Source organism: Engystomops pustulosus, chromosome 3, assembly GCF_040894005.1.
Source record: "Engystomops pustulosus chromosome 3, aEngPut4.maternal, whole genome shotgun sequence".
Lineage (NCBI taxonomy): Eukaryota > Metazoa > Chordata > Amphibia > Anura > Leptodactylidae > Engystomops > Engystomops pustulosus.
The window spans coordinates 78,935,661-78,954,816 of record NC_092413.1 but is presented as its reverse complement, the minus strand read 5'-3'; the positions used below and the strand labels follow the sequence as shown (position 1 = coordinate 78,954,816).

Below are 19,156 nucleotides of genomic sequence, written 5' to 3'. Positions count from 1 at the left end.
TTATGAACTTTTATGCTAAAATGAGAAAGACTGCACTAACATTCTTATTGTGTCACATACATACTTCTCTCTGAAATGATTTAAGAGATGGCAGTTGTCACAAGAAGTTGTGGGGGACATGAAAAACTGTTGTGGGACATTAAAAGTATGCCCTATGTTAAATATGTTAAATCTATAATGAATATTTACATCCAATAGTGCTTTAGCCGCATTACTACCGGTACCACTAACAATGGAGTAGAAAGAGCTTTGTCAGAGACATATCCCAGAGACAAGGGGACAACACAGACCTGGACCAATTCACATGCAAACTGGAGATGGACCCAAAGTTCTGAGGAAGGGTCCATCATCATTCAAGTTCACAAGGTTATTGACCACATACAGAGGTATCTTTACAGAGATAGATTCCCTATCTATAGTGAGAGTCTTAATGGATAGAGCAAATAAGAGATGCGATAGAACACATATATAGTATAAGTATGAAAAATAGTCATTATTATTGAGTCAATTATTGAATTATTCATTGAAGTCCCCTACAGTCTTTTAGTTTTATTTACATTTCTAATGAGATCCAGTCTTTCAGACTCTTGTGCACTTACCTTTTGTGCCACCATGCCTCATTTGCACATATTATCTATGAGCAAAGACAAAGGGAAGATTTATTATAAGTCTCTTAGAGCAGAACTGTTCTAGTTTCTCATGGAAACCAATCAGTGCTCAGCTTTCATTTTCCATAGCTGTTTATAACATTAGAGCTGAGCTCTGATTGGTTTCCATGGGCAACTAGACCAGTTTTACCTCAGAAACTTCATGATAAATCTCCCATTTTTAAAATGTCTATATCTTAAGCTTATACAGGAGACCAACACAGCAGGGTGGATGACAGGTATAAAATAAACAAGCTTATTTAGCTTTAGTTCCTTTCAAAAAATCACACAAAGGGAAATCAAATTTGTCAAATAACTTGAACATAATTCATGGTTATAATTCCCTATTTCCAGGATAGGGTTAAAGGGGTATTCCAGGAACCAGCATAATTCATATACAAATGGGTCCTTAAAATATAAGATAATATGTCATTAGTTGTTGTTTAAAATGTAGCTCCCTTTATCAGAAAAATGCTGTGGACATACACTGTAATGAAGAATTAAAATGCTACTGGCCCTTTATTCAGTCCAATGATTTCTTCCGCACGGAGCAGACACAGGACAGAAGATGGCCGCTGGAAAAGAACATAGCATATATTCTTTTTTGCTTTTTGCTGGTCACAGTGCATCAAGTATTATTATTGTTGAAATGAGACATCATCTCAGTGAGGTTATGTGCAGTGATGGTAGTTACACATTACTATGGTAACAGAGCAGGACAGTCTGTTGTACCATCACTGGGAGCAGAGCATAAGAGGGAGGAGGGATTACTGAGAACTAAAGGATCATGGGACTTGTAGTTTCCAGTGGTGGCCATCTTGGTGATAACTCTGCATACTTTAGAGAAACCAAAAAATCAAACTATTTAAGCTTGAGTTTGTGACTAATGACATTGAGTTATACTTGACATTCTTATACTTATTTATTTATTATATCATGGGTTTTTGTATCAGACATTTATATTCCTGGAATACCCCTTTAAGGGGTTCTACTGTATCGACCTTTAAGTTTAGCTAGAACTGGTCCAAATCACCGTACAACCCTTATTTAAAGCACCCCAAGTTTGGAATGGGGTGAGAGGTAACAGGTACCCAGATGATTGTAAGCAATGGCATGCTTATGACACAAAAATTGTGGTTTTTTAAATAAAATCATCTACAAAAGTGGACCTCACTGATGGGAGGGGTAGGCAGCATTAGCGTGCAAACCTCCTTCTCTATGTGACTAAGGGTCCATGGTAATGGACATTGTCAATCATTTTGAGACTCCAAAATAACACCTGGAAGGCTGCCCAAAGGAATTCTTAGCTGGGTCTCCCAGTGGCAGATACTATTTCAATAGTAAGATTATTCATTTTATTCCCTTTTTCTTTTGTAACTGTTTGTATGTGTCATATGTATATTGTGTTATAACCCTTTTTACCTGACAAGTGTATATTTTGTGTGTTTTATGTGGTATATTAAATTTTACAACTTACTAAGTCTGTGGTTGTAGCATTAGAGAATCTAAGTTTCGAATATGATTTACATAACCAAATTTCCTATAGAATAGCATTTTCACAGTTGTCTGTGCAAATGGGGTGCCTACAGCGCCTTAGTATAAATTGTGGGTGGTGGCAGGTTGGGAGAATGCTAGGGATGTAGATTTAGTGTAAATACACCGTTTTTGATAGTTGGGCGTGATTTATGTTGTAAATTGGGAGGCTAGTGTACCCCATGACTGAACTTGAATGGGGGTTCATCACAACAGTTCCATGTTCTGGATCCGCGTTCAGAAATGTTTACGTTTTTTAGCACATTGGCAATAGGCAAAGCATATAACAAACAAACCCATGACTGAAAGCAAGTGCTAAACTTAAACCTGGCAAGGAGACAATAGATTTAGCTGTAAGGGTGCACGTAGCCTTTATTTGTTTTTATTTTGTTTTAGGACCCAAATAGTCATGTGTCTGAGCTCTATCTTAAATTGTTAAAGTTGGAACAAGAAACAGAACTTTTAAGGGACATAAATAGATCATTAAGAGAAGAAAATATTTTTCTTAAAGAATCACTGAAGCAGTTTGAGACATGGAAACGCCAAGGTAGGTATTCAGCACTATAGAATACGTTTTTATAAAATGTTTATATAAAGGAATAGTTATAAAAATGTTTGAATTCCAGTCTAATAGAAATAGTTTAAATCGATTACATTGGAAAAGGGTAACTAATTAAAATCTCTAATAGATCCGTACCAGGAACATTCTTCCAGCAATACCAATTCTGGAAATTCTACAAAAGAAGTCATGAGGCTGTCTAGCAATAGGACAAGTTACGATGCAGACTTTGCGAAAGCCCTTAAAGTTTTTTACCAAAGTATGAACACAATCAGAGGACATTTCTTGAGGCTAAAACACTATAAACCACCGGTAAGAACAATATTAAGGGAAGAATTTAACTATGAGTTTTTGATGATTTTTAGAAGAAAAATATTTAATAAAAAGAAATATATCTTGCAATTGTAACTTTCATTTCAACTGCTTTCATTTGAAATAATAGAAATAGTCGCATAAGGCACTTTATGCCAAGTTTTCCCCAAGCGGAGGTACAAATATGTCACATAAAACAGATGTCCTGCAATTTTAACTTTAATGTGGGTGCTGCATAGAAAACAAACCACTACAGGATTAGCAAGTGTATGCCTAGTGACCAAAGACAGAAAAACAGATCTATAAAAGAATATATATACCATTATTGCATCCACTACTGACAATAGATGAAAGCTTATTTACACCTCCTATCATCATAGAGCATGTCGCCATAGACCTCAATGACACATCTCTAGGTCTTTGCCATCTATGGTCATGACGCTGTTGTAAAGTATAGCATGTTTTTGCTGTTTATTTTCTAACCCCTACCCGATGCAATGTGTATTAATACTGCACAGTGAGAGTTGATTTCCTGACCCGTGCAGTACTAATACATCAAGCTTCTAGCACCCACTTACAAGTGGAGCTGCTGTCAGAAGTGGTGGGTGACAGCTGTGTATTACCCACCTCTAACAGAGATAACTTCTATCTTGAGTGCTAACTAGAGATGAGCGAACATGCTCGTCCGAGCTTGATGCTCGTTCGAGCATTAAGGTACTCGAGACGGCTCGTTGCTCGGACGAGTATTTCCCCTGCTCGAGATCGAGCATTTAATTAAAAAAACACAGTGAAGAACAATGAAGAATAGAATAAAAACAGTGACCACAGTGAACACAGGATCATTTAAGTGAAAAACACAGTAAAGAACACAGTGAAGAATAGATTACAGATGTTCGGCACATCTGCTTACTTGTCGGGAGATACGCGCGGAACCGTGCGAACAAAATAGTATGTGAAGAACAATATATATGTGTGAAGAAGACATTGCAGAACACGGTGAGCAGGACAGAGACAACGAGGAGCAGCACAGAGACACCGGGGAGCAGCACAGAGACACCGGGGAGCAGCACGAAGACATGGGGCAGCGGCAGCACGAAGACATGGGGCAGCGGCAGCACGGAGACATGGGGCAGCGGCAGCACGGAGACATGGGGCAGCGGCAGCACGAAGACATGGGGCAGCGGCAGCACGAAGACATGGGGCAGCGGCAGCACGGAGACATGGGGCAGCGGCAGCACGGAGACATCAGGTAGCGGCACGGAGCAGCACGGAGACATCGGGGCACGGAGACATCGGGGCACGGAGACAGCGGGGCACAGAGACAGCGGGGCACGGAGACAGCGGGGCACAGAAACAGCTGGGCACGGAGACAGCGGGGCACAGAGACAGCGGGGCACGGAGAGAGCGGGGCACGGAGAGAGCGGGGCACGGAGAGAGCGGGGCACGGAAACAGCTGGGCACGGAAACAGCTGGGCACGGAGACAGCGGGGCACAGAGACAGCGGGGCACGGAGACAGTGGGGCACGGAGACAGCGGGGCACGGAGACAGCGGGGCATGGAGACAGCGGGGCACGGAGACAGCGTATCTCCCGACAAGTAAGCAGATGTGCCGAACATCTGCAATCTATTCTTCACTGCGTTTTTCACTTAAATCATCCTGTGTTCACTGTTTTTATTCTATTCTTCACTGTTCTTCACATCTGCTAACTTGTCGGGAGATAATATACGCACGGAACAGTGAAGAATAGATCGCAGATGTTTGCATACATCTGCTAACTTATCAGAAGACATTCTTTTTCAATTAAATAACACATTTTATTCCCGAACCATGGTCCCTTTGAAAAATGCTCGGGTCTCCCATTGACTTCAATGGGGCTCGTTACTCGAAACGAGCACTCGAACATCTGGAAATGTTCGGCTCGAGTAACGAGCACCCGAGCATTTTAGTGCTCGCTCATCTCTAGTGCTAACCCATTACACGCTGCGGTCATGCGGAATATAAGTGGATTCTGCATGTTCCCATTGTGGACCGGACCCCGTGAACTTACCAGGGAGATTCCATCCTTCCTATGGAAGCCCTGGGGTCTCATTTGTGCCCCAGTGCTGCCTGAAGCCTTCGGGTCATGTCCTGCTTCTGGACATTTGTATTCACTGTTTTTTGTGAGTGTGAGCTAGAACAAGCAATTAGAGGAACAAAAATGTAATAATCAAACAGAATAAAAAGTTTTTTTAAATAAAGATAAAGCTCACACATATCTGATATTGCCACATTCATAACAATATTTACAATAAAGGCAAAACATTATTGGACCTGATCAGTGAACACCATTACTCTATATTGTCTTTTTTTATTTGTATATGTAAAGTCCTGCGGAATAGGTGCGCAATGAGTACAAAAACAAAAAATACAGAAATCAAGAAACAGTTTGAAGGACCTTGTCCGTGATGGCTCACAATCTATATGGGGGGTAGAGGGTAGGGCCCACAACTGCCCATAAAAAGAAGAATTTCCACACTAAACATAAATGACCCCCTCAGTTTGCGGTCAAGTGGTGGTGGGGGTCTTTAGTTTAACCATTTTGAGACCAAGGGTTATTGTCCAGGTCAATGCTCCAGTTCTATAATGCTCTTCCAATTGACAACAATCCCCTTTTTTATTTTTGCATACAGTTTTTTGTTCCCCTCCTATAAAAATCCATAACTTTTATAGAATATTCTTCCTTGTACAGAGCAGCATTAGAGCCTGTTTTCTGCATTAAAAAAAATTGCACTTTCTAGTTTCAGTATTAAATATTCCATGCAATGTAATGGGAAACTGGAAATAATCCCAAGTGCTATGATACTGACAAAAAAACACATTTGTGCCTTTTTCTTGAGAGCTCTTTTTAGGGCTTTAATTGTGTGCTCAAATGAAACCTCCCCCTCCTTCTTTTGGTCGGTAGAATCAAAGAGATGCCAAATGTATACATTTTTTTTAACAAACGTATTTATTGCTCTTGTTTTCGGTTGTGTAATGGCAAAAAGTGGAGAAAAAAACAATTTTAACTTTTTTCTTTATTTTTTTAATTTACTTTTTTTAGGCCTTGAACACTGGTCTGATCACTCATACCTTTGTGGGTAATTGCACTAGCAGACACTAGGTAGTAGTGCATGAAGCAGGGATGCACACAGCTTATAGTCCAAACCAAGTGTTAACATTAATTCAGCCTTAGCAAAAGCATAAACAAAACAAAACCTGCTCAGCTGAGAACTTACTAATACGATAAAAGTCTGTCTCTTTACGTGTACCTGGCTTTCCGCTCTTGACTCACAGCACAAGGTGGCACTGAGTTACCTTGCTGCTATATGTTATACACTGCAGCCTTCAGATCCCAAGATGGAGTAGGCTAACCGCACTCCACAGTAAACAGGCCCAACACATATTTTAGCAATGTCCATGCTGCCTAAATCAACATAATGAATTAGACTACTCATGCTTACCATATGTCTGTTTTAACCTTTTCCCTGCCAGGCGTTTCTGTAAATTTTGTTGCATAGTTGGCCATAGCAATTTTTTAATGTACAAATAAAATCACTTGCCCCATTTTCAAAATTGTATTAAGAAGTTTATTGATATGGGCACTTTCATGCAATTTTGATTTAATTTGTAAATTGTACTGCAGACCAGTCCAGGGCTTTTACACTCTTCAACTGCATGTATGGCAGATAGCTGTCCTCCCAAACTGAGGATGTCTATGAAGCAATCCCAAGCCACTCCCAGGCACGTTGTCATTAGTGGAAGTAGTGATGTGAAGATACAGAGTAATTATTACATGCCTCGTACATGAGCTCAAAGCAACTCCTATAATGATCACACTACTCTCAGGCGTGTGTACAACCTAACAGAGTGAGCTCCGATTGGGGGTGTTTAACCCGTCAAATGCCACGGTCAGCACAACCGCGGCAATCAATGTGCCTGCAAGGGGTCTTTCCCCCACGATTTCCCCCTGCGATTGGGGGTGCCGATCGCTGGCATGGCAACCCTGAAGTCCGATCAGGACCCCATGGCTGTCCTCAGGCAGTGTCTGCAAGATGCCATCTGTGACAGCATTTTAAAAATCCCCAGTATACTATTTTGGTTTAGAGTTTTTAATTAATTGTGAGCACTACTTAATACTATAGTACTTGAAACATTTACAATACCCATATATTTATTTTAGGAAGAAGAGAACATTTATCTTTTGCGGCTTTTTACAGAGAAGCAGTCACAAATGTTTAAAGATTTTTGGCAACAACTTGAGTCTTGTATCTGCAAGCTAAAAAATGATGTGGCAGCCATTGTGAAGAAAAAAAGACAAGATGTCGCTTTCAGAAAAGTCGCACATTAGTCAAGTGGACCTGTTTCTCTGTGTGTAGTTTATGGAAATAGTTTTCTCTTTTCTTTAAACTGGAGAGGAAGACTCCTATATATCTATATAGTTTGTACTGGGATATGGCTAAATGTTTAACCCCTTCTTGCTCTACTAAGCATATATCTGCCACTGAGGTCCGCTAATTAGCACTCATCGACAGATATATCCGTCACTGAGCTGATGCCGGTTCAGCTCATCTCCGGCTGTAACTAACAGCTCACATCCCAGCGTAACAGCCATGGTTGGAGTGAGCTTTCTGCCACTTTCCGATCAGGACCCTGGGGATGTTCATAGTAAATCTAATACCCTGCAGCAGTGATGTCATTGTCAAAAACAAGCAATAGGAAGATTACTTATTTGGGTTATTTGAGGACTAATAAAAAAGTTAAAAAAAACTTTTAAAAAAAGAAAAATCTATAAATTAATGAAAATGTCCCAAAGCCCCTTTTACATATAAAACTTACATTTAATGGAAAAAAAAGTATACAAAAAAAATTAATTGTTGGAAAAAAATACCTCTTGGATTCAAAAACTATAGATTATTTCCCACATTAGTTTTCATTCAGCAAAATTTGTAAAATCTAAGTAAAAAGTAAGACATAGATCATAAGAATGTAATTGTATGTTATATGCATCTCATGGATTTCATCATCTCTGATCTGTCTCATCTCTCTTTCAATGTGTCAGATACTAGTGAATGTTCAGAAGATAAATGAAATTGTAGAAAAACCATGTACCCTGATAATCTAAGCACATTGTCAGCACACAGCATCTCATAGCACAGGGGAGACGCTTACACTGACCAACCTAGGGAGTAATAGGAGCTAAAACAGCAATAAAACTGAGTAAAATTGTAAAGTATGGGTTAAAAATTATCTTTATGGCGTAAACATCACTAGGGGATTGAAATTTGAGAATATTTTATCATGCGCAAACTCCTTTAATACCCATGTGCAAATGCAAAAAAATACCAATATATAAGGCTTGTTTCACATAGGTTTCTATATTTTTCTTTTCTTTTATGCATTCAACTGCCATTGATCTGTAATATTAAAATATCATTTTGTTTTCTAATACAGAAAAGCATTAATGTTTCTAAAGTAGGAAATAAAATGATTTAATTAATTTTATTTCCTACTTTAGAAACATTGTAAGCTGTTATGCCAACTTTAGAAGGTGAAATCTTCTTAAAAATAAACAAAATTAACTGTAAAATATTTTTCCTGTTTCTTCTTCAGGCAAAAATAACCAAAACTGGGACAAAACATATGACATCTAATGATTATGTAGTAAAAAATCACTGGGATGCCCTGTCTATTCATATGGGAGTGTTCACTCACAAATGCCGAAGAACAACCAAATATGAGAAAATGAGGAAAAAACTATCTCCTTTTCACATAAAACATATAATCTTTATTAACATGTTCATTTAAAAAAGACAACGATTAGGATTTGATGACTGATCACAACAAAAACGCCACTCACAGATAAAGTCCAACGATTCTTTATTTAATGTCCATTAAAATGACATACGATCTGTATGCAAGGTCGTTGTAGGTACAGCACACCTAGACGTTTCAGCTTAATACTAAACCTTAGTCATAGTAAATCAAAATCACGTTAAAAACACTCCTTATAACACAGTCTTACACCTGACCAATTAGTACCACAATACATCACATCCGGTTAGGTAAAAGCAAAAACTGGTAAAGGTACTCTAACATTTTCACTACAAATTTGAACAATAATATAGAGATGACATATTATCATATCAATTTTATATTCATATTATCATATTCAAATTTGTAACAAATGTTTCCATTAAACATAAAGAAATTGTTCTTCAACAGGTATTCAATGGCTAATATAAAAAAAAGCATTCTGAGGACAAGAGGTTATAAATGTGAATCAACTCAGGCACTGAGCCGCTCGTTGAGGGACCCAATGAAGGAGATGATTGGGCGAAGAGGAGGAGGTATATGGGTATACTAAGATTATCTATGACCAAATATTTACCAGTTGTGTCATCAAGTATTCCCAGAGATAATCCATACTCGATAAGCTGGTTCCAAGTACATCTGGCGGTCGGTGTGGGATGAAATGAAAGTTTGTGATAAGTGCTGGAATCTTATAAAATATTGAATGCCAGTTGCACATATAGACCAGAATCCATTACAAAAACCTTTATCCGATTTCCGGACTACTGTTGTTTTTTAGCCTACACATCGCTTTGAATTGTGCATCACTAAGTTCTTTTTATTTAAGTTGTTTGAAGAATTAACTGTATTATTAAAGGAAACCTACCATTTCAAATGGTAGGTGTAAGCTGTAATCACCGAGCACCAGCTCAGGGTGAGCTGGTGCTGGTGCTTAGTTTCGTTAGTGTTAAAACCGCGGTATCGCGGTTTTAACACTTTTTAAACTTTATAGCAGAAACTGCTTCGGCGCTGCGCGCGACCGTGCACACGCAACGCCTGCGGCATTTCCTATGTAGGCGCGCACGATCGTGCGCACGCAGCGCCGAAGCAGTTTCTGCTATAAAGTTTAAAAAGTGTTAAAACCGCGATACCGCGGTTTTAACACTAACGAAACTAAGCACCGGCACCAGCTCACCCTGAGCTGGTGCCCGGTGTTTGCATCTCATACCTACCTTCAGAAGTGGTAGGTTTCCTTTAAGTATATGTAATTCTTTTTCTAGTAGTTGTTGGCATATTGTTAAATTCATCAAGTTCAAAAAAGCATTTTGTTCATGAAACATGAGATCAGTAAATTCATTTTATATCATAGGTGTTAAAGGGGATATCGGTGTTTGAGTATTCCCATAATTATCAGTGAAAAAAATGTCTTTTAATAATAATAGTCCTTGCAAATCAGTTTACATCAAGTAAAGTCTGAAAAATGTCAAAATTTTATGATGGAACATAATTGAGTCCTTTTGCTAGAACTGAAAGTTGGTCCTTTGACAGAATTGTAGGTGAGAGTAAAATAATATTATCTTGTATTGTCTGTGAATCTGTTACATTGTGCCACTGGCACATTCTAATAGTTGATGTGGAAAATCCACATATACTGCCATACAGTAATATGGCAGTACATGGTAGGATCGATCAGGTGTGATGTGACCAGGGGGAGGGGGCCTTTTACTACCCCACTTTCCCCCAGCCTCAGCTTAATTGGCCTAATTGAGCTATGTTGTTTACGATCACTCCAGGTGGTGTAGCTTCAAAGGACCTCTGCAGCTGAATCGTCTCCATGCATCCCCCCCCCAATTCTCAAACAAAGAGCCATAAAAACTCTTAAACCAATAGGTTGAATAGGGACAGTTATGGAGTTATGGTCCATCTCACCAGAAAAACAAATACATTTTTTTTTTCAGGAGATGACAGTGGTGCGATTTCCGGGGCTCTAGCATCCTTGGGTCCAGAGATATCAATATCTCTGGATAGAACCATACCAAACAGGTCAGATTTGGTATCAATGCAACCCAGGGATTCACCGGATCAAATTATACCAGAACCATCACCCTACAACTTCCCCTTGAGAAGCTAAGCCTTCTCCAGGGCTCTGCTTGTAATACCAGGTAGGAGGGACCCATGACCCCTCCTGTTGGGTGGGCAAAGGTGTGACTCCACCTGATATAATCAGGCACCTCTAAGGCCTCATTGTCTTTTGTCTGGGAACTATTTTAACAACAAGAGCAAAGAAGGATCTTAAGGTGTGGAATACCAGGTTCCATTAGCCAGACATAGGGTAACAAACTTACTGAACTGCTGTTACTTGTAGTGCTACCTTTTGTGCTCTGTGTAACTGTATATATCTCTACTGTATATATTGTTTTGTCTAGTGTGCCCTTAAGGCAATTAAATATTTTATCTTGATCCACGAATCCCCACGTCCCAGTCTCACATATATATACATGCTACCGGGTTGGTTCCTCACCCTATATAATCCCATTAGGGTGGCAGCTCCATGAGTTCAGTTGTATGTGCTATACAGGCGGTCCCCTACTTAAGAACACTCGACTTACATACCACCCCTAGTTACAAATGGACCTCTGGTAATTGGTAATTTTTTGTCCTTTAGTCTTAGGCTACAATAAACATCTATAACAGTTATCACAGGTGTCTGTAATGAAGTTTTAGTGTTAATCTTGATTCTTATGACAACCCAACATTTTTAAAATCCAATTGTCACAGAGACCAAAAAAGTTCTGTCTGAGATTACAATGATAAAATATACCGTTCCGACTTACATACAAATTCAACTTAAGAACAAACCTACAGACCCTATCTTGTATGTAACCCGGGGACTGCCTGTATCCGGAAGTTGTGTGGACTACTTTAAATCACTTCCTGTGCATCTCAGAACCCATGCATTCAGGGAGTGTCTATAAAAGGATAACTAAGTAATCTTGTGTACCCATCAGGGGTCTGGAACTTTTCGGTTTCCTTCACACTAGGGTTAAAGTATGTAAATAATAAATAAAAAATAAATGAATAAAACCTAATTTACCTAATTAAATAACAAGTGATCAAAAGGTCAAACAGTCCTCAAAATGGTAGCAAAGGAAATATCAGCTCTTCTTGCAGGACTAATCCCTATGAAAATAGGGATTAGTCATAGAGGTTTGCTTCTATTCTCTGCAGGGACAGGAAGTTGGAAGAGGTTAAATAGCCTTCCCTAGCAACTTCATATCAGAGTACCACCAGAAGAGATTGTGATAATATCCATAAACCAAGATAAGGGAGGGAAAAAATCATTACCGATAAGACTAACTCCTATTTTTCCTCTGCATCCCCCATGACAGCCCACCTGTAAACTTACCAGATACCTTTTTTTGGGAGGGACCACCACTTGAAGAATCTTTTTCCCATAGACTAGATCTTTTAAAAACTCCACAATAATATCAAGGGATTCACCCATGTTGCAGCACGACATGTATGGTCCAGTGATGCCCCTCGGTTCTCCGCCCAGAAGGCTGACACTGAATCCAGAGAGGGTACATTTGATAATAAGTAACGTTCCCTAATAGTTGATTTTAACCATCTTGCGATTAAACTTTTAGAAGCTTTGGTGCCTTTGCTTTTCCCTTCCTCCAGCTCTTTGTTGCTTCTAAAATACTGATATTTTAACATCCAAACAACTCCATTTCTTTTCCTGAGAATATTTTGGGTTACTGTAAAAAAGATGGTAAGACTATCTCTTGATTTTTTTAGAAAATCTGACACTACCTGGAAGAAATTTTTTTTAGGATAATTCCATCCAAAATAGGCAAAAATGAATGTTTACATGATAAGGCCTGTAGTTCATTGAGCCTGTGAGCTGTTGCAATTGCTACAAGAAAGATACTTTTAAAGGTGAGGTGTTTAATATCTATATCTGAATTTGGTTCAAATGGTGGATTTGTCAGCGCTTCCAAAACTAGAGTAAGGTTCCAAGGAGGGACTATATTCCTAATCGTAGGCCTAAACCTAAGACATCCTTTCATCAATCTACTAATCAAGGAATATGCAGTAAGTGAATTGTCAAAGAAGAACCTCAATTCCTTCAACATATTTGGTTTCAGTCCATTTAACAGCCCTGCTTGTAGAAAATCCAATACTTCAGCACTGTTTGGTTTCCGTTGGTCTGGTGTATCACCTTCACACCGTACTTTTGCTGACAGACGTTTTGGCTCTAGAAGGCTAATTTCAGGATCCATGCTAAAAGGTTTAGACTTTGAAAACCTGTGTGATAAATTGTTCCCTGAAGGAGAAGAACTGGGCGAAGAGGTAAAAATACTGGATCCTCCATTGTAATGTTTAGGAGAGTTGACAACCAGCTCTTTTTGGACCAGAATGGCGTGATCAGGATCAGTTTAGTTGGTTCTAAAATAGTTTGCTTCTGTATTTTTTGAACCTCTCAGATAAACTGCTGTCAGAGATAGAACATTCCACTCGGGCGATTTGAAGATCTTTATTTTTTATTGTTGGAAGCTCTTTCAAACAACAAATTACCATGGAAGGGGATACCACATAAATTGTTTTTAGACTTAAAATCATCTTTCCACTGTCTCAACCACAATTCTCTACAAACTGCACAAACCGAATTTGTAAGGCCACGTTCTTTAGCTGAAAACCTAATGTTTTCTGCGGAGGCTAGAAATCCCGTGGCAGTTTTGAAAATAGGCAGGGTATTAAGTATTTCTACTCTAGGGGTCTTTTCTCTTAAGTGTTTCATGTTCCCCCGGCCAAAAATATAATGTGCAGGCAACAGACGTAGAGACTACATTTGACTTTAGCTTTGTAATGGCTTAAACAAAGACTGCGGGACCTCTTCTCTGATCATAGATCTAAAATCCTGCATAAACGTTGCTTTTTCTGCCCTCATTACATTTGCAATACATACTTCACACAGTGGACGGCTGTATTTTTCTAGCACTTTAGCAATACACTCAATGTCTGGATATTTTTAAATGATTTACTAATTTTCTCAGGCTCTTTCTCCTTGGAACCAACTTCCTAAAACAGAAAGGAAAGGTCTTTCAGTAACATAAGTGCATATATAATACCAAGCAAACTAAATGGTTACTCACTGACCAGGACCTCATACACAGGATCTACATTGTCCACAATTGTGCAGGTTGCAGATGCAGGGCACCATCGCAGGATCAGAGATTTCAGAGCATAGTGACAACTTGCTTATATCTCTAACCAGCAGCGTCTTCCGACTTCAGTTTAGAATTTTGGCGCACGCACACAGTTAAGGTACTGCAAGTCCACGCTGCAATCACACAGCAGGGGGAGAGCTGGCACCCCATACCTCCTCAGTACCCTGCGTACTCACACGTGTGGCCCCTGCATTAACACCCTCCATGGAGTCGCTGGAAGGGAGCCCGTTAGTTGAACCTTCCCAGGACAGCGATCTGCTCCCCCATCCACCTGGAGGAGGCTCTCACACCTTCTATCCTCTGAAGGGACAGGAAGACACTGATTGCTAGGGAGGGCCATTTAACCTCTTTCAACTTCCAGTCCCTGCAAATAATAGGAGCAAGTAGGTTGTCATGGGGGACACAGTGGGAAAAAGTTATTAGCGTCAGAAGATAGCAAGCCAATTTTTTTTAGCACACTAGCTTGTAATAATTTAAAATGTATTAAAACACAAGAAAACCTGTTGAGGTTGTTTTGTTAGGAAAATGAGTTAGGAGGCAAAGTAACTGTGTTTCTACATGAAGTCAGTTGGTCTTTTTTAGATCTGAGCAGAATAACCTACTAGCTCATTCAGCAACAGAGATAATCACGAACTTAGCTCCTTTAGCAAGAAATGCATGGAAAACAATGTGTGTCTTATCATTGAGGCTGTCTTGTTAGGAAAAGTAGTTAGGAGGCAAAGTAACAGTGTTTCTACATGAAGTCAGTTGGTCTTCTTTAGATCTGAGCAGAATAACCTACTAGCTCATTCAGCAACAGAGATAATCACGAACTTAGCTCCTTTAGCAAGAAATGCATGGAAAACAATGTGTGTCTTATCATTGAGGCTGTCTTGTTAGGAAAATGAGTTAGGAGGCAAAGTAACAGTGTTTCTACATGAAGTCAATTGGTCTCTTTTAGATCTGAGCTGAATAACCTGCTAGCTCATTCAGCAACAGAGATAATAACGAACATAGGTCCTTTAACAAGAAAAGCATGGAAAACCATGTGCGTCTTATCATTGATGTTGTCTCGTTAGGAAAATGAGTTAGGAGGCAAAGTAACAGTGTTTCTACATGAAGTCAGTTGTTTTTTTTTTAGATCTGAGCAGCATAACCTGCTAGTTCTTTCAGCAACAGAGATAATCACAAACTTTGCTCCTTTAGCAAGAAAAGCATGAAAAACAATGTGTGTCTTATCATTGAGGTTGTCTTGTTAGGAAAATGAGCTAGGAGGCAAAGTAACAGTGTTTCTACTTGTTGTCAGTTGGTCTCTTTTAGATCTGAGCAGAATAACCTGCCAGCTCTTTCAGCAACACAGATAACCACCGACTTAGCTCCTTTAGCAAGAAATGCCTGGAAAAAAATGTGTGTTTATTATTGAGGATGTCACGTTAGGAGAATGAGTTAGGAGGCAAAGTAACAGTGTTTCTACATGAAGTCACTTGGTCTCTTTTAGATCTGAGCAGAATAACCTACTAGTTCTTTCAGCAACAGAGATAACCACGAACTTAGCTCCTTTAGCAAGAAATGCATGGAGAACAATGTGCGTGTTATCATTGAGGTTGTCTCGTTAGGAAAATGAGTTAGGAGGCAAAGTAACAGTGTTTCTACATGAAGTTAGTTCGTCTCTCTCAGATTGGAGCTGAATAACCTCCTAGCTCATTTAGCAACAGAGATAATAACGAACTTAGCTCCTTTAGCAAGAAATGCACGGAAAACAATGTGCGTCTTATCATTGAGGCTGTCTTGTTAGGAAAATGAGTTAGGAGGCAAAGTAACAGTGTTTCTACATGAAGTAAGTTGGTCTCTTTTACATCTGAGCAGAATAAACTGCTAGTTTATTCAGCAACAGAGATAATCACAAACTTAGCTCCTTTAGCAGGAAATGCATGGAAAACAATGTGCGTCTTATCATTGAGGCTGTCTTGTTAGGAAAATGAGTTAGGAGGCAAAGTAACAGTGTTTCTACATGAAGTCAATTGGTCTCTTTTAGATCTGAGCTGAATAACCTGCTAGCTCATTCAGCAACAGAGATAATAACGAACATAGGTCCTTTAGCAAGAAAAGCATGGAAAACCATGTGCGTCTTATCATTGAGGTTGTCTCGTTAGGAAAATGAGTTAGGAGGCAAAGTAACAGTGTTTCTACATGAAGTCAGTTGTTTTTTTTTTTAGATCTGAGCAGCATAACCTGCTAGTTCTTTCAGCAACAGAGATAATAACGAACATAGGTCCTTTAGTAAGAAAAGCATGGAAAACCATGTGTGTCTTATCATTGACGTTGTCTTGTTAGGAAAATGAGTTAGGAGGCAAAGTAACAGTGTTTCTTCAGGAAGTCAGTTAGTCTCTTTTAGATCTGAGCAGAATAACCTGCTAGCTCTTTCAGCAACAGAGATAAACACGAACTTAGCTCCTTTAGCAAGAAATGCATGGAAAACCATGTCCGTCTTATCATTGAGCTTGTCTCGTTACGAAAATGAGTTTGGAGGCAAAGTAACAGTGTTTCTACATGAAGTCAATTGTTCTCTTTTAGATCTGAGCAGAATAACCTCCTAGCTAATTTATCAACAGAGATAATCATGAACTTAGCTCCTTTAGCAAGAAATGCATGGAAAACAATGTGCGTCTTATCATTGAGGTTGTCTTGTTAGGAAAATGAGTTAGGAGGCAAAGTAACAGTGTTTCTACATGAAGTTAGTTTGTCTCTTTTAGATCGGAGCTGAATAGCCTCCTAGCTCATTCAGCAACAGAGATAATCACAAACGTAACACCTTTAGCAAGAAATGCATGGAAAACAATGTTCGTCTTATCATTGACGTTGTCTTGTTAGGGAAATGAGTTAGGAGGCAAAGTAACAGTGTTTCTACATGAAGTCACTTGGTCTCTTTTAGATCTGAGCAGAATATCCTGCTAGCTCATTCAGCAACAGAGATAATAATGAACTTAGCTACTTTAGCAAGAAATGCATGGAAAAAAATGTGCGTCTTATCAATGAGGTTGTTTCGTTAGGAAAATGAGTTAGGAGGCAAAGTAACAGTGTTTCTACATGAAGTTAGTTGGTCACTCTTAGATCGGAACTGAATAACCTCCTAGCTCATTTAGCAACAGAGATAATCACGAACTTAGCTACTTTAGCAACAAATGCACGAAAAACAAAGTGCATGTTATCATTGAGGTTGTCTCGTTCGGAAAATGAGTTAGGAGGCAAAGTAACAGTGTTTCTACATGAAGTCAGTTGGTCTCTCTTAGATTGGAGCCGAATAACCTTCTAGCTCATTTAGCAACAGAGATAATTACGAACTTAGGTCCTTTAGCAAGAAAAGCATGGAAAACAATGTGTGCCTTATTATTGAGGTTGTCTTATTAGGAAAATGAGTTAGGAGGCAAAGTAACAGTGTTTCTACATGAAGTCAGTTGGTCTCTATTAGATCTGAGCAGAATAACCTGCTAGCTCATTCAGCAACATAGATAATCACGAACTTAGCTCCTTTAGCAAGAAATGCATGGAAAACAATGTGCGTCTTATTATTGAGGTTGTCTTGTTAGGAAAATGAGTTAGGAGGCAAAGTAACAGTGTTTCTACATGAAGTTAGTTGGCCTCTTTTAGATTGGAGCAGAATAACCTCCTAGCTCATTTAGCAATAGAGATAATTACGAACTTAGGTCCTTTAGCAAGAAATGCATGGAAAACAATGTGCGTCTTATCATTGATGTTGTCTCGTTAGGAAAATGAGTTAGGAGGCAAAGTAACAGTGTTTCTACATGAAGTTAGTTGGTCTCTCTAAGATTGGAGCTGAATAACCTCTTAGTTCATTCAGCAACAGAGATAATCACAAACTTAGCTCCTTTAGCAAGTAAAACAATTTTCGTCTTATCATTGAGGTTGTCTTGTTAGGAAAATGAGTTAAGAGGCACAGTAACAGTGTTTCTACATGAAGTCAGTTGGTCTCTTTTAGATCTGAGCAGAATATCCTGCTAACTCATTCAGCAACAGAGATCATCAGGAAGTTCGCTCCTTTAGCAAGAAATGCATGGAAAACATTGCGCGTCTTATCATTGAGGTTGTCTTGTTAGGGAAATGAGTTAGGAGGCAAAGTAACAGTGTTTCTACATGAAGTTAGTTGGTCTCTTTTAGATCTGAGTTTATGGAGTTGTTTGAGAGCTTGTTTTTTTGCAGGACATATTGGGGCAGATTTACTTACCCGTTCCTGTCGCGATCCCGCGGTGCGCTGTCTGACGAGGATTCGGGTCTGACGTGATTCTCTAAGATCGTGCGTCCAATTCTCTGCATGTGTCGCTTCTGCGCTGAGATCCGCCGGAGTTCACCTTCTTCTTCTTCCTGGTGCATGTGAGTGCTTGATCTTGCTACACAATTCCGTTTTTAAATTTCGCGGTTTTTCTGAATCTGCCGGTTTGTCGGATGGCACGCCCACCCCCCATTTCCGTCGCATGCAAGCCGGCGCCGATGCGCCACAAAATGGCGCAAATTGGAAATATTCGGGAAACCTGATGGAATCGTGGCCTGCGGACCCTTAACCCCTTCCCGACATTTGACGTAATAGTACTGCATGGCGGGAGGTGCGTTCCCGCAAAATGCAGTATTATTACGTCAAGCTTCTGGCCCCGGCTCCTGAACGGAGCCGGGGCCAGAAGCTGCGGGTGTCAGCTATATATGATAGCCGACACCTGCCTCTAACACCCGCGATCGGAGATTTCTCCGATCGCGGGTGTTAACCCCTAACACGCCGCGGTCGCGCTGACCGCGGCGTGTTAGAGGCATTTAAAGTTTAGAAAAGGTGAATCGGACCCCCCCGCGGCGCTTACCGGGGGGGTCCGCTGCTCCGATCGCAGCCCCGGGACTGCGCGATCTTCATCCGGAAGCCGGGTCCCTGCCTTCTGGCAGGACCCGGCTGTAAGACACTGGGCATGCGCAGCATGCTCAGTGCCTTACATTACACAGTGCAATACATCTGTATTGCACTGTGTAAGCTGTAAAAGAGCTTGAACAAGTGATCAGAAGATCACTTGTTCAAGCTTAGATGTCA

General features: G+C 39.8%; 1 long non-coding RNA gene across 1 annotated transcript; it reads left to right on the top strand.

Moving 5' to 3' along the window:
* Window positions 1-117: 117 nt before the first annotated feature.
* On the top strand, window positions 118-9,602 carry LOC140120492 (uncharacterized). Its single transcript, XR_011853823.1, has 5 exons — window positions 118-386; window positions 2,577-2,727; window positions 2,870-3,051; window positions 7,251-7,438; window positions 9,293-9,602. It is a non-coding gene; the product is annotated as an uncharacterized lncRNA (long non-coding RNA).
* Window positions 9,603-19,156: the final 9,554 nt, after the last annotated feature.